The sequence below is a fragment of the Diabrotica virgifera genome, chromosome 6 (assembly GCF_917563875.1).
Source record: "Diabrotica virgifera virgifera chromosome 6, PGI_DIABVI_V3a".
In the NCBI taxonomy this organism is placed as follows: Eukaryota; Metazoa; Arthropoda; class Insecta; order Coleoptera; family Chrysomelidae; genus Diabrotica; species Diabrotica virgifera.
Window position 1 is genome coordinate 3,983,708 of NC_065448.1, and position 12,529 is coordinate 3,996,236.

The window sequence follows — 12,529 nt, forward strand, 5'->3', positions numbered from 1 at the left end:
GTCAAGGAGACGACGAATAAAGGAGATGAAAGGTACTCTACAATATGTAGTCACATTCGGTCTATTCGTCCAGGAAAAATTCCAACGAAAGTTGGTTCCGTGTACTCAAAATATGAGTAAAAAGAAAAATGAAAGATATCTTATGTCAAAACTCAACGGTTTCTTATGGATTTTTCGCTGCTGATTACGAATTTCGAGAGTGGATTTTGATACGAGTCGTCAAAAAATTGTTATAAACAATTTAATTGTTTATAAGGCTCTGGCTCATAAACTAAAAGAGATAAAAAAATGTTTCAAATAAAATTTGTTCCTTAATAAAAAACGAAAAAAAAAAAAACGTTTACTATACTTAAAACCAACAATAAGAACTCAAGATGTCAACTTGTAAAATTAGTGCACAATACAAATTGCAAATTGCAAAATAACTATTTTTCGAAGCTTTGTTGATCGTAACTCGGTTTCTACGAATTCAAATGAGCCTTGGAAGATCTCATTTTAAAGCTTAATTAATAGGCTTCCAAACAAAGTTTGTTAAATTATTTTATCTATATTTGTTTTAAAGTTATACTCGTTTGAATTTATAATTTTCTTAAAAAAATTGTACATTAATTTGTTAATAAGGGTCTCAAAGGAACAATTTGAGCTTACAAAAATGTTAGTAAATTTATTTTTTTCTAACTTATTTAGTATCCAACTAAAATAGATAATGAGCCACAAAACATTTTTTAACCAAAATAAATATTTGTTAAGTAAAGGGTTAATATAAGAAAATATGGTACCTACATTAATAACATCTTGGCAGTGTTTATGTTATAAAGTTCTGCTCCAGGAAAAAACCTCCACATATTCCCAAGCACGGGCAAAGGTTTTGGTCCAGGCATACTCTCAAACGGTTTCGCATTCTCCCATCCCACTGGATTAGTATCATCATTATGTGCGGCAACCAAATTTTTGTAATGATTTTCTCGATTAGTCGCTGTAGAATATTTGACAGTTTCTTGAACTGTAAAGTTTAATCGGAGCAGTCGTTTCAACAGCATGATGGTTTGTTGTAAAATAATAATGGTGCCTTACCGTTGAAACAATTGTTGTGTTTGGTCTGGATTTTTAAATACCTTTTTAATAACAATTTAATACAGTAATTATGTATTTAGGCTGATGTAGGAATTCCCTTGATATCGGAACTTTCAAAATAATGACACCGTACAACTTTTTCGTCCAGCATGGATTTACTTGAAATTTTCACAGAAGGTAGGGAATAGTCCAAGGATAATTTTCTATATCATGCCGCTGTACGCTAAAACCTTGGAGGTGTTTGCCACCCCATCTCGGGGGCGGGAATTTTTTATTATATTTTAACCATGTAAATCAATGTAAAAAGTAGTTCTAAGAAAAAAATGTTTTTTACATTTTCTTCGTAAAACTAATATTTTTCGAGTTATTCGCGCTTGAAAGTAACAGTTTTTCGACGAAAAAATCGACTTTTTTAGCAGGTTTTTTGAGAATACCTCGAACAATATGCATTTAATCAAAAAAACTGTAGATATATAAATTGTATCTTTTAGTAACACAAAACAAATTATTTTTCTGTATTATCTTTAAGACCAATACAAACCGAGATACGGCATGTTAAAAGTTAGCTTTTTTCGTCAAATGCATAATTTGAAATATTCAAAGCTAAATAACGGAATAACTTTGCATTTTTTCGAGGAATACTTCAATAATATTTTTTCAAGCATACAGGTAGACCTTTCAAAAAATAATAATAAAAAGTTTCTAGCCTAAAAATTAAGCGACCTATGATCAAAAAAAGGTCGGTACCTGCTTTTCTCTATGAAAAAATCAGTAAAAACAACCCCCTAACACCCTCCTAATTAAAAATTGGTGTTCATTTTTCTGTAATTCCTTTTACGTTTGTATTATCAATATACCCAAGAAGTTTGACCTATTTAAGATGCCTAATTTTAGAAAAATTGGAGTTTAAAGAAAAATTATATTTTTGCAACAATAATTGTCAAAGTTAATTTAAATTTGGAAATCTCTCCGAAAAATATTAATTTTTGGCGGATTATTTGATTTATACCGTTCTAATTTAGTTTTGTTTAGTTTTGTTAAACTTTTCCTTATTTAGTTTACATTTTGAAAGTGTTCATAAGTTAAACGTTACTTGAAAACTCCTCTATGGAGTCATCTAGTGGAGGCGAACCGCCTGATATTGAGAATTCGATGGATAGTAGCTGTGATTTACAAGATTTAAATGGATTTCTACCCAACCAGCCTCAAAATAAGATAAGTAGTAGTATTAATCTTAACAATATTAATGAAAAACAAAATACTTTAGTAAACTCAGATCAACCAGAAAAATCCAGGCCTGTTTATTTATACGAAAAAATTGATTTAGGACCTTTTTACATTTTCATTGAAAACTCCAGTTTAAATTTTACAGGAAAATTAAACGCTGTTAAAATATTTACGTTACATCCAGAAATTGACAATTATATAAAAAAAATTGACTCAATCGGACGCAACCGAGTTAGGGTCTCATTTAAAAATTATAGTAGCGCAAATGCTTTAGTTACTTCCAAATTCCTTATTCAAAAAAATCTGACCGCATACATTCCAAAATTTCAATTGTTTAAACTAGGTGTAGTAAGGGATATAGATTCAGATATATCGGAAGAATATCTTAAAAATAGAATAAAGGAATTTGATCACCATTGCAAATTCTCGGTTGAGTATGTGAAACGAATAACAAGAAAAATAGTAGCAGATGACAAAGTAATATTTAATCCAACAAAATCAGTTATTGTGTCTTTTAAATGCCAGAATATACCAAAGTATGTAGTAATTAATCATGTCTTACACACTGTTGAAAAATACCAGCAAAAGGAAATTATCTGTTACCACTGCTATAGGTATGGGCACATGAGTAAGCAGTGTAAAAGTAATCCTCGCTGTTTTAAGTGTCATGAATCTCACCTTTCCGATTCTTGTCCTTTATCATCGTTTAACAAAAAATGTCTATCCTGTGAAGGTGAACACTTCACTAATGAATGGGAGATATGCCCAGAATTTGATCGCCAAAAGAAAATAAAACATTATATGTCTGAAAACAGCTTATCTTTTAAGGAAACAATTAAACTCTTTCCTAAGATAACTTATGCATCTATAGCAGCCAATAATTCCTCAATAAATTCTCATCAAACTCCAAATATGAATGCACCATCCTCTTCATATTCCTTTACTCAATTGTCCACGTCTCAAACATCTTCCAATCAGTTCGCTCTACCTTCAGTTTCAAATAGATATACAATAATAAAACCACCAAAATACAAACGACCTATCTCTTCCTCACCAGACCAAGTAACAATGGAACATCAAAAAATAATAAAGTTAAACCCCATGTCCAACAGACCTGGTGGTATTATCACCTCTTCTTCGTATCAATCTACATTTAATCCAGAACAAGGATCTAAAATACATGAACCATCAAAAGAATTAACAGAATTAATATCAAATATAGTTACAAGTATTATCTCGAATATAAATCACAAAAATTTTGAAATTCCAGAAAAATCAGTTCTAGTAAATTCAATTCAGTCAGTTTTAAGTTCTCTCTTATATAATAATGAATAGATTGGTAATTTGTCAATGGAATTGTAGATCGGCTAACTCTAATAGAGAAAACCTTATCCACCTATTAGAAGACCAGAAAGTTGATATCGCATTATTATCAGAAACTAGATTTAAACCAGAAAAGTATTATAACTTTCACGGGTACAATATTGTCAGAGACGACCGCTTTTCAGTAACTGTTGGCGGTGGCTCAGCAATTTTAATAAATTCAAACCTATATTACGAGGAAGTCACCATGAAAGTAGATTTAATAAACGTCAATAAAGTAGCAATAAAAATAAAGTTTAAGTCATATACTGTCACATTTATATCTATGTATGTTCCCCCAGGAACCAAGTTATTGTTACAACAATGGAACAATTTCATAACATCTATAGAAAGACCATTTATAATAGGAGGTGACCTTAATGCTCACCACATTGCCTGGGGCCTAGACAACCAAACAGATATGAAAGGTAAAATCTTGATGGACTGTATAGACGATAATAATTTAATATTCAAAAATGATGGCTCTCCTACTTTCTTTAGGAACTTCTCGAAATCGGCAATAGACCTGACCATTTGTACTCCTGACTTAAACCACCTGATCACTTGGAAAACACTTCAAGACCTATTTGGTTCAGACCATACACCTATAAGAGTAGAGTTAGAGGATCAACCAACTCATACATATAATCCATATTCACAAAAGTGGAATTTAAAGAATGCCGACTGGAAATTATATGAACAGTATTCGGAAGATGTATTCTCTCAATTTAAAGATATAAATTCTTATGAACAAATTTTGCACAATATAAATACAACTGCATCCTACTGCATCCCCAAATTTAAAATAAAAAAACCGACTTCCAGAGGAAAATACTGGTGGGATTTAGAATGTGAAGAAGCAGTCAGAAGAAGACAGGAAAGTTTTTGTATATTCAAAGAAAATCCAAACCATGAAAACCTACTTAAGTATAAAAAAGATGATGCACATGTCAAGAAGATCACTAAACAAACTAAAAGAAATAGCTGGAGAGATTATGTCGGATCCCTAAATAGGTCAGTCCCTATTAAAGATGTATGGTCAAAAGTTAACCGAATAAAAAATAGAAAAACAAAGAACAAAGTCCCTGTTATTCTGTCGGAAGCTTCGTGGATAGAAGAGTTCCATCAAAATATCACACCGCCGTCTGCAGAATTAGTAATTCCTGATTTACAACTAAATGCTCTGTACGACTATCCAGAACCAATCCGTTTCCTAGTCAAACCATTTTCTGCCACTGAACTAAACTTTGCGTTGAAGAAAAACTCAAATTCAGCACCAGGTGCCGATAATATCCATTACTCGATGCTATCAAATCTTTCAAGAATTGGTAAGGCTGCACTACTAAATATATATAATGAAATTTGGATGCGCCGCATAAAGATTCCTGACGATTGGCACGTTTACACTATTATCCCGGTTTTAAAACCAGGAAAATCATCAAAGAATTGGGATTCTTACCGTCCAATCGGTCTGGCTTCCTGTATACTAAAAACATATGAGAGACTTATTAAAAACCGTCTGGAATTTTGGCTAGAAAAGAACGACCTATTACCAAGAAGTCAGTTTGGTTTTAGAAAAGGTAAATCCACACAAGATAGCCTCTGCCACTTTTTAATAGACATTTATAGTTCCTTTACTTATAAGAAAGCAGTTAGTGCTTTGTTCTTAGATATAAAAGGGGCTTACGACAACGTTAATCTTCACATACTATACGCGAAAATGTTGGAAATAGGAATACCCGAGATAGTAACATGGAACATCATTAACTTATACATTAATCGAGCAGTTCACGTTAGATTAAATGGAGATCAATCTAACTCCCGATACACATCTTTGGGACTACCTCAGGGTAGCATCCTAAGTCCTATATTATATATACTGTATACTGCTGACTTAGAAACTAAACTTCCTCAACACATAAAAATCCTACAGTAGGTACGCTGATGATGTTGCGATATATGCAGAAAATAAGTCAATAGATAGATGTAATAACTACCTTAAATCGACATTGAATATTATAAAAAAATGGGCTACCGATAATAACTTAACAATATCAGAGAGTAAATCAACCATTGTTACCTTTACTAAAAAACGATATGTTCCTCAAAGCCATCTACAATTTGATAATACTAGTATTCCTTATAAAACTTCAATAAAATTTCTTGGCGTATTTTTAGACTCCAAATTAAATTGGAAAGAACACACAAATTACATATTACGAAGAATGGAAAATGCAATGAATATCATGAAGACTGTAAGTGTCAGTAACTGGGGAGCTGATCCAAACAAATCAATATTACTATACAGAAATTTGATAAGATCAATCTTAGACTATGGATCTATTTTTTATGGCTCAGCATCAAACTCTGTACTCCAAAAAATCGAGAGGATCAAAAATAAGGCACTTAGGTTATGCACTGGTTATCTTCGTAGCACACCTATATTGGTCATGGAATGTGAGCTTAATGAACCTCCACTTTCATTACGCAGGGAATACCTAAGTGAGAAATTTATAGTTAAAACAGCGGTTAACGATAAACTGCTATTAAATAAAATTGTTCATTTAACTACCTCATACCTAACTCATTATTACTGGGAAAAAAAGAACGTGCTTTTAGTTGTGGAAAGCTTCCTCAACGTTTCTAATTCCATTGGCGACATACACCAAATTGAACAAAGCTCGTCTCGAAAGCTAAATTATGAAGATTATTTATCTCCAGTTAACTGTCATTTAAGTAATATTCGTGCGACAGACTTCCTTACTAAAATAGACCACCTTCAGTGTGTACAAAAAAACTGGGGGAGTTATCAGAAATTATATACGGATGGTTCAAAAATGGAAGGAAAAGTTGGCTATGCTATATATTACCCACAAAAAAGTATAAAAATAAACAACAGATTACCTGATAAAATGACAATTTTCACAGCTGAACTCATTGCAATCAAAGAAGCATACAAAATATGTATTAATCAAAAAGAACTCAATTATGTTATATTTACAGACTGCCAAAGCATTGTAAAGAAATTGAAATATAATGTACATAATTTTGCAGAAAATTATATCATCAGTGACATCATAGCAATGAACAGTGAAGCTTTGAAATCGGGCAAAAATATAATATTGTGTTGGATAAAAGCACGCATTGGTATAAAAAACAACGAAATAGTAGATGATCTGGCTAAAAAAGCAACAACGAAGGAATCCACTCTGCATACTTATCAACTTCCTATGGGAGACATAATTTCTATTATGAGATCTATCAAACGGACGAAATGGCAGGAACAATACAATAATTCAGATAAAGGAAATTATTACAAAAAAATCCAGCCTACACTTCCCATCAAGACATGGTTTAATCAAGTTTCCAACAAAGGCTTTATCAAAACTATTTGTCGAATAAGAAGTAATCACTGTCTGACTCCAGTCTACAAAAGAGAAATAGGACTTGTAGATAATGATGAATGTTTATGTGGAGAGCTAGCTGATCTACAACATATGCTATTAGAATGTCCTTTACATTTTATTGAAATATCAAACTTTTTTGCCAATCTAGTTCAAGTTAATGTACAATTTCCTTTTAATCTTATATACCTTTTACAATCAAACAATCTAGATGTTTATAAAATTTTGTACAACCATGTTAATTGTTTAAAATTAAAGCTCTGAGAAAAAAAGAAAAAAAAATAAAAAAAAAAAAATAATTAAATAAAATAAAAAGTTACTAAGATCTAAACCTCCGCGAGGTTGAATCGGATTTAGGTCTTAGCGCGATAAAAAAATATACAAAAAAAAAAAAAAACTAAAAAAAAATAAAAAATGTTAAAAAATATAATAAAAAAAACAGAGTAAAAAAAAACAGTAGTACTAATAGTTTTAAATTTAGATACTAAGCATATATTTTGTAAAAGAGAGAATTCAAAACACATTGACTGGCCAGTTGGTTGCTTAAACCAGTGCCAATAAAACATAAACACACACATATATTTTTGCAATTTCCCATTTTTCACCTTTTATTTAAAAATATCTCCGAAGATACTGAAGATGCGAAAAAAATTATAAAATACTAAATTGTAGTGTTTTCAATAACTAAAATTCCCTTGTGCATAGATTTTCATTACAGTGAACAGTTTATGTGCGAGATAAAGCTGTTTAATACCTCTATTTACGAGCAAACACCCCCTTATTCGAGCCTTTTAAACCCACCCTAATTAAAAACTAAGGGATCTTACCGAATTTAGTTTACACAGTCTTATAACTCTTCAAAAATTCTATAAAGTCAGTTTTGAAAAAACTTTTTATCGCCAAAAATGAAGGAGCTATGTTTATAAAACAATTTTTTTTTTCGAAAAATTCGAATATTCCGCTTATAGATAATTTTCAATGTATGTGTAATACCACAGAACCGGTTCGTATACTGGAAGATGACTAAAAAACTATTTGTATTTGTATTTGTACATATTTGTAAATTCGTATTTTTGTGTAAATAAATGTTTTTGTATTTCTTTAATTCTACTTTTTTCTGTATAGATCTATTAAAATATCTATTTATAAAAACTGTAATGTTATTAAGGGTGGTTTTTAAGGGTTGACATATTATGATACTATAACCTAAAGTATAACACAATCATTATTTAACCAATCAAAACCAAATTTTATCCATATTAAAGTTTACAATGTTTTTATATAATTTTTGAAAATAAGGGGTAGTTTACACCCCTAAAAATAATCAACGCCTTTAAGCATGATATAGAATATGAAGTACAGGGTGAGATGATCCTAATCCCAAATTTTTATGTAAATCGATGAAGGCCGAAATTATTCTTTTAGGATAAGTAAATTTGTTATATATAGTTCCAACAAGGGTGGTTTTAAGGGTTGAAATATTATGATAGTATATCTTGAAGCATAAAACAATTATTATGTAACTAATAAGAATCAAATGTTGACAATATTAAAGTTTAAAATGTTATTTTATAATTTTTTACAATTAGGGGTAGTTTTCACCCTTAAAAAACCAAAAGCGTACAACGGCTCAATATAGAAAATGAACTAGAGAGTGTAATGAGCCTAATTCCAAATTTTTGTACAAATCGATGCTGGACGAAAAAATTGCGAGGTTTTGCCATTTTTTCAGCTTCATTTCCTCGACTAAAACGTTTAGCAGGTATCATTAAGATAATAAAACATTTGTATGGAATAATTTAAAAAAACTAACAATAAAACACTGAAAACTATTGTTTTCAATTCTTCCACAACATTTATTACAATTTAATTTTATTACAACTGCTTCGGCAGAATGCCCTCCGCAGTTGATGTATTTTACTGTATGTCCACACTCTACAGTAGGGTGGTGCGAAAAAAGTCAAGTTGATAATTTCGTATCGCTATAGTGCGGAAAAGTGGCGATTGGTAATTACAAGAAAAACAAAACAAAAATAATTCAAATCGGACTTTATCTTCCGATCCCGCAACGGACCTAAAGATTATGAAAAAATGAATTTTTACCATTTTTCCAAAAATTTTTATTTATCCTCCGTGTACGTTTTATTTATCGCTATATAAAATTTATTTACAGTTGGCATGGTTGAGTAATAAAAAAATAGTTTTATGAATTTAACGGATATCTTCCGATCCGCAAGGTCAATCAAAATCTATAAAAATTTGAAATTTTTGATGATTTTGATATATTAAAAAACATTTAGTTATTTTATTTTTCTGTTACATTGTAAACCTCTTTGCTTATTTAGATATTGTATGACAATATTTAAACAATCTAGAACCCAAAACGAGGGGGTGGTTGTGTGCACACCCACCCTTCTCTCCAATCAACCAATTAGTGTTTGTTTTTTACATTATTTACATTATGTACCGGGTGTCCCAATAAGAATGGCTCTCGGCCATATCTCAGGAACCGTTTATAGTAGAGCATTGAAATAAAAAATTTTATAACAAAAGTTGCCTCAGGAAAAGCCTGGAAATTATTTTCATAATTGTGGGTTACCGCTAGAGGGCGTAATTGAATATCAAAAATAAAAAAATCTAAATTTTACAAAATTTTCCTAATGAAGGGGCACTGGAAATCCGATTATTGTATTTTTCATCAAATTCTGCGCATATTTGATTTAACAAGTTTAACTCTACCTTTGCAAATAAGAGGTGGGGGTGAGTGGGAACCTTGTTATGAAAAATTGGCTGTAAGTCCGGTTCTGCTAAATCAAATTTTGAAAACTGGGTCTTGTTGAAGACAGATCTTTTTCTTCAATGTAAGCGTGATAATTTTGAACCATCCTAGTAAGTAATAAGCCAGCTGGGAGGCGTTATTTAATTTTTTTCAGAAATCTAGTTCTCTTTGGAAAATGTTAAATACAAGTATGCATTTTTAATCATACTTTATAAAATTAGATTAAATTAGCAATAGAATAGCGAAAACCGCATGTCGATACCTTTTTTCTATCTCAAGATATCTCGAGAAACGTGTAAATTTTATACATAACTGTTACTATCACCGGTAAACTAAGTTAATGAAAAGTAGTGTGTTGTGGAAAAAAACAAAATAACATTTTTCAGATGTCAACGTATAAAAATATAATTAATTAAAACAACAATATAAAGAGAAACAATACTATTAAAATTAAATATAACACAGAACAAAAAGAACTACTTAGTGACGACCTAAATATTCAAATTGTTGCCCATCATGCACTACTCTAGAATACATTATCCAGAGAATACTAAACGCCATTCAAAGCATATCGAGAGCAGAAATTGAGACTGCTGTTCAATCTACTCTTGAAAGAGTAATTATTTGCAACAAAAATGATGGACAAAAATTTGAACGTTTATGTCATCACTAAATAGTTGTTTTTATTTCTTTGTAATAGGGCTTTTCAACGTTTCTCATTTGTTTCGAGCCTCTGTCATATGCCGTATAATCCGTGTATAATATTAATATACGAGATATGAACGAGGCTCGAAACAAATGAGAAGCGTTTAAAAGACCTAATATACGTTGACAGCTGGAAAGTGTTTCTTTGTTGTTTCCATAGCACACTACTTTTAATGAATTTCGTTTACCGGTGACAGTAGCAGTTATGTTGTTAAATTTACACGTTTTGTAAGATATCTCGAGATGGAAAAAAGGTATTAACATGCGGTTTTCACTATTCTGTTGCTAATTTTGTCTAATTTTGTAATATGGTATTAAAAATGCATGTTTGTATTTAATATTTTCCAAGGAACACTAGATTTCTGAAAAAATTTAAATAACGCCTTCTAGCTGGCATATTACTCAGTAAGTTGGTTCGAAAGCATAACTTTTACATTGACGGAAAAGATCTGTCTTCAACAAGACCAAGTTTGCAAAATTTGATTGAGCAGAACCGGACTCACAGCCAGTTTTTCATAACAAGGTTCCCACTCACCCCCACCTCTTATTTCCAAAGGTAGACCTAAACTTGTCAAATCAAATATGTGTAGAATTTTATGAAGAAAACGACGATCGGATTTCCAGTGCCCCTTCATTAGGAAAATTTTGTGAAATTTAGATTTTTTAATTTTTGATATTCAATTACGCCCTCTAGCGGTGGTCCCACAATTATGAAAATAATTTCCAGGCTTTTCCTGAGGCAACTTTTGTTATAAAATTTTTTATTTCAAAGCTCTAATATAAACGGTTCCTGAGATATGGCCGAGAGCCATTCTTATTGGGACACCCGGTACATTTCTATTTCATGTGTCTGTGTCCAGCACTTAAACGCCAACTTTGTATTGTTATTTCTTGGTAAAATCTGGCAGCATGTACCTTGATTTAAGTGTTGTCCTGATGAATCCATCTCTTGATTGGGGTCCACTTACATTAGTATTAGACGATGCTTCCGCCACCAACTTTAGGCACCACTCATCAACTTGCGTGTGGCAGGGATAGTTTTGTACATTCCAGTCTGGTCTGTCACCCGATGTAATGCAAGAAGTTAAATCTTTATTTGAAACTCTTCGAGGAAGTGATGGAGAAGATAGTTTTGCAACATTCCAGTGTATTATTTTAGTTTAGTCCTCTTCTTCAAAACTTCAAGTAGTAGGGGAAAAGGAAACACATTAGACAGCTAGGTAAGGAGAGTGTTAATATTCGGACAGACTAAAGCCAAGGGCAAAAGTATTAGAAATTTCATCCCTCCTAATTTAAACTTTCAAGCACAAGACTTCACTGAAATAATGGACTGGAATATTACAAAACTATCTTCTCCACCAGTTTTGTGAAGAGTTTCAAATGAAGATATAAGTTTCTGCATTACATCAGGCGACATGCCAGACTGGAATGTACAAAACTATCCATGCCACACGCAAGCTGACGAGCGGTGCCTAAGGTTGGTCACGGAAACATCGTCTAATGCGAATGCATGTGGGTCCCAATCAAGAGATGGATTCATCAGGACAACACTTTTAAAGTCCATGCCGGATTTTACGAAGAAATCACAATAGAAAGTTGTCTTTTAAGAGCTGGACACAAATAGATGAAAAAGAAATGTACATAATGTAAATAATGTAAAAAACAAACACTAATTGGTTGATTGGAGAGAAGGGTGGGTGTGCACACAACCACCCCCTCGTTTTGGGTTCTGGATTGTTTAAATATTGTCATACAATATCTAAATAAGCAAAGAAGTTTACAATGTAACAGAAAAATAAAATAACTAAATGTTTTTTAATATATCAAAATCATCAAAAATTTCAAATTTTTATAGATTTTGATTGACCTTGCGGATCGGAAGATATCCGTTAAATTCATAAAACTATTTTTTTATTACTCAACCATGCCAACTGTAAATAAATTTTATATAGAGATAAATAAAACGTATAAGGAGGAA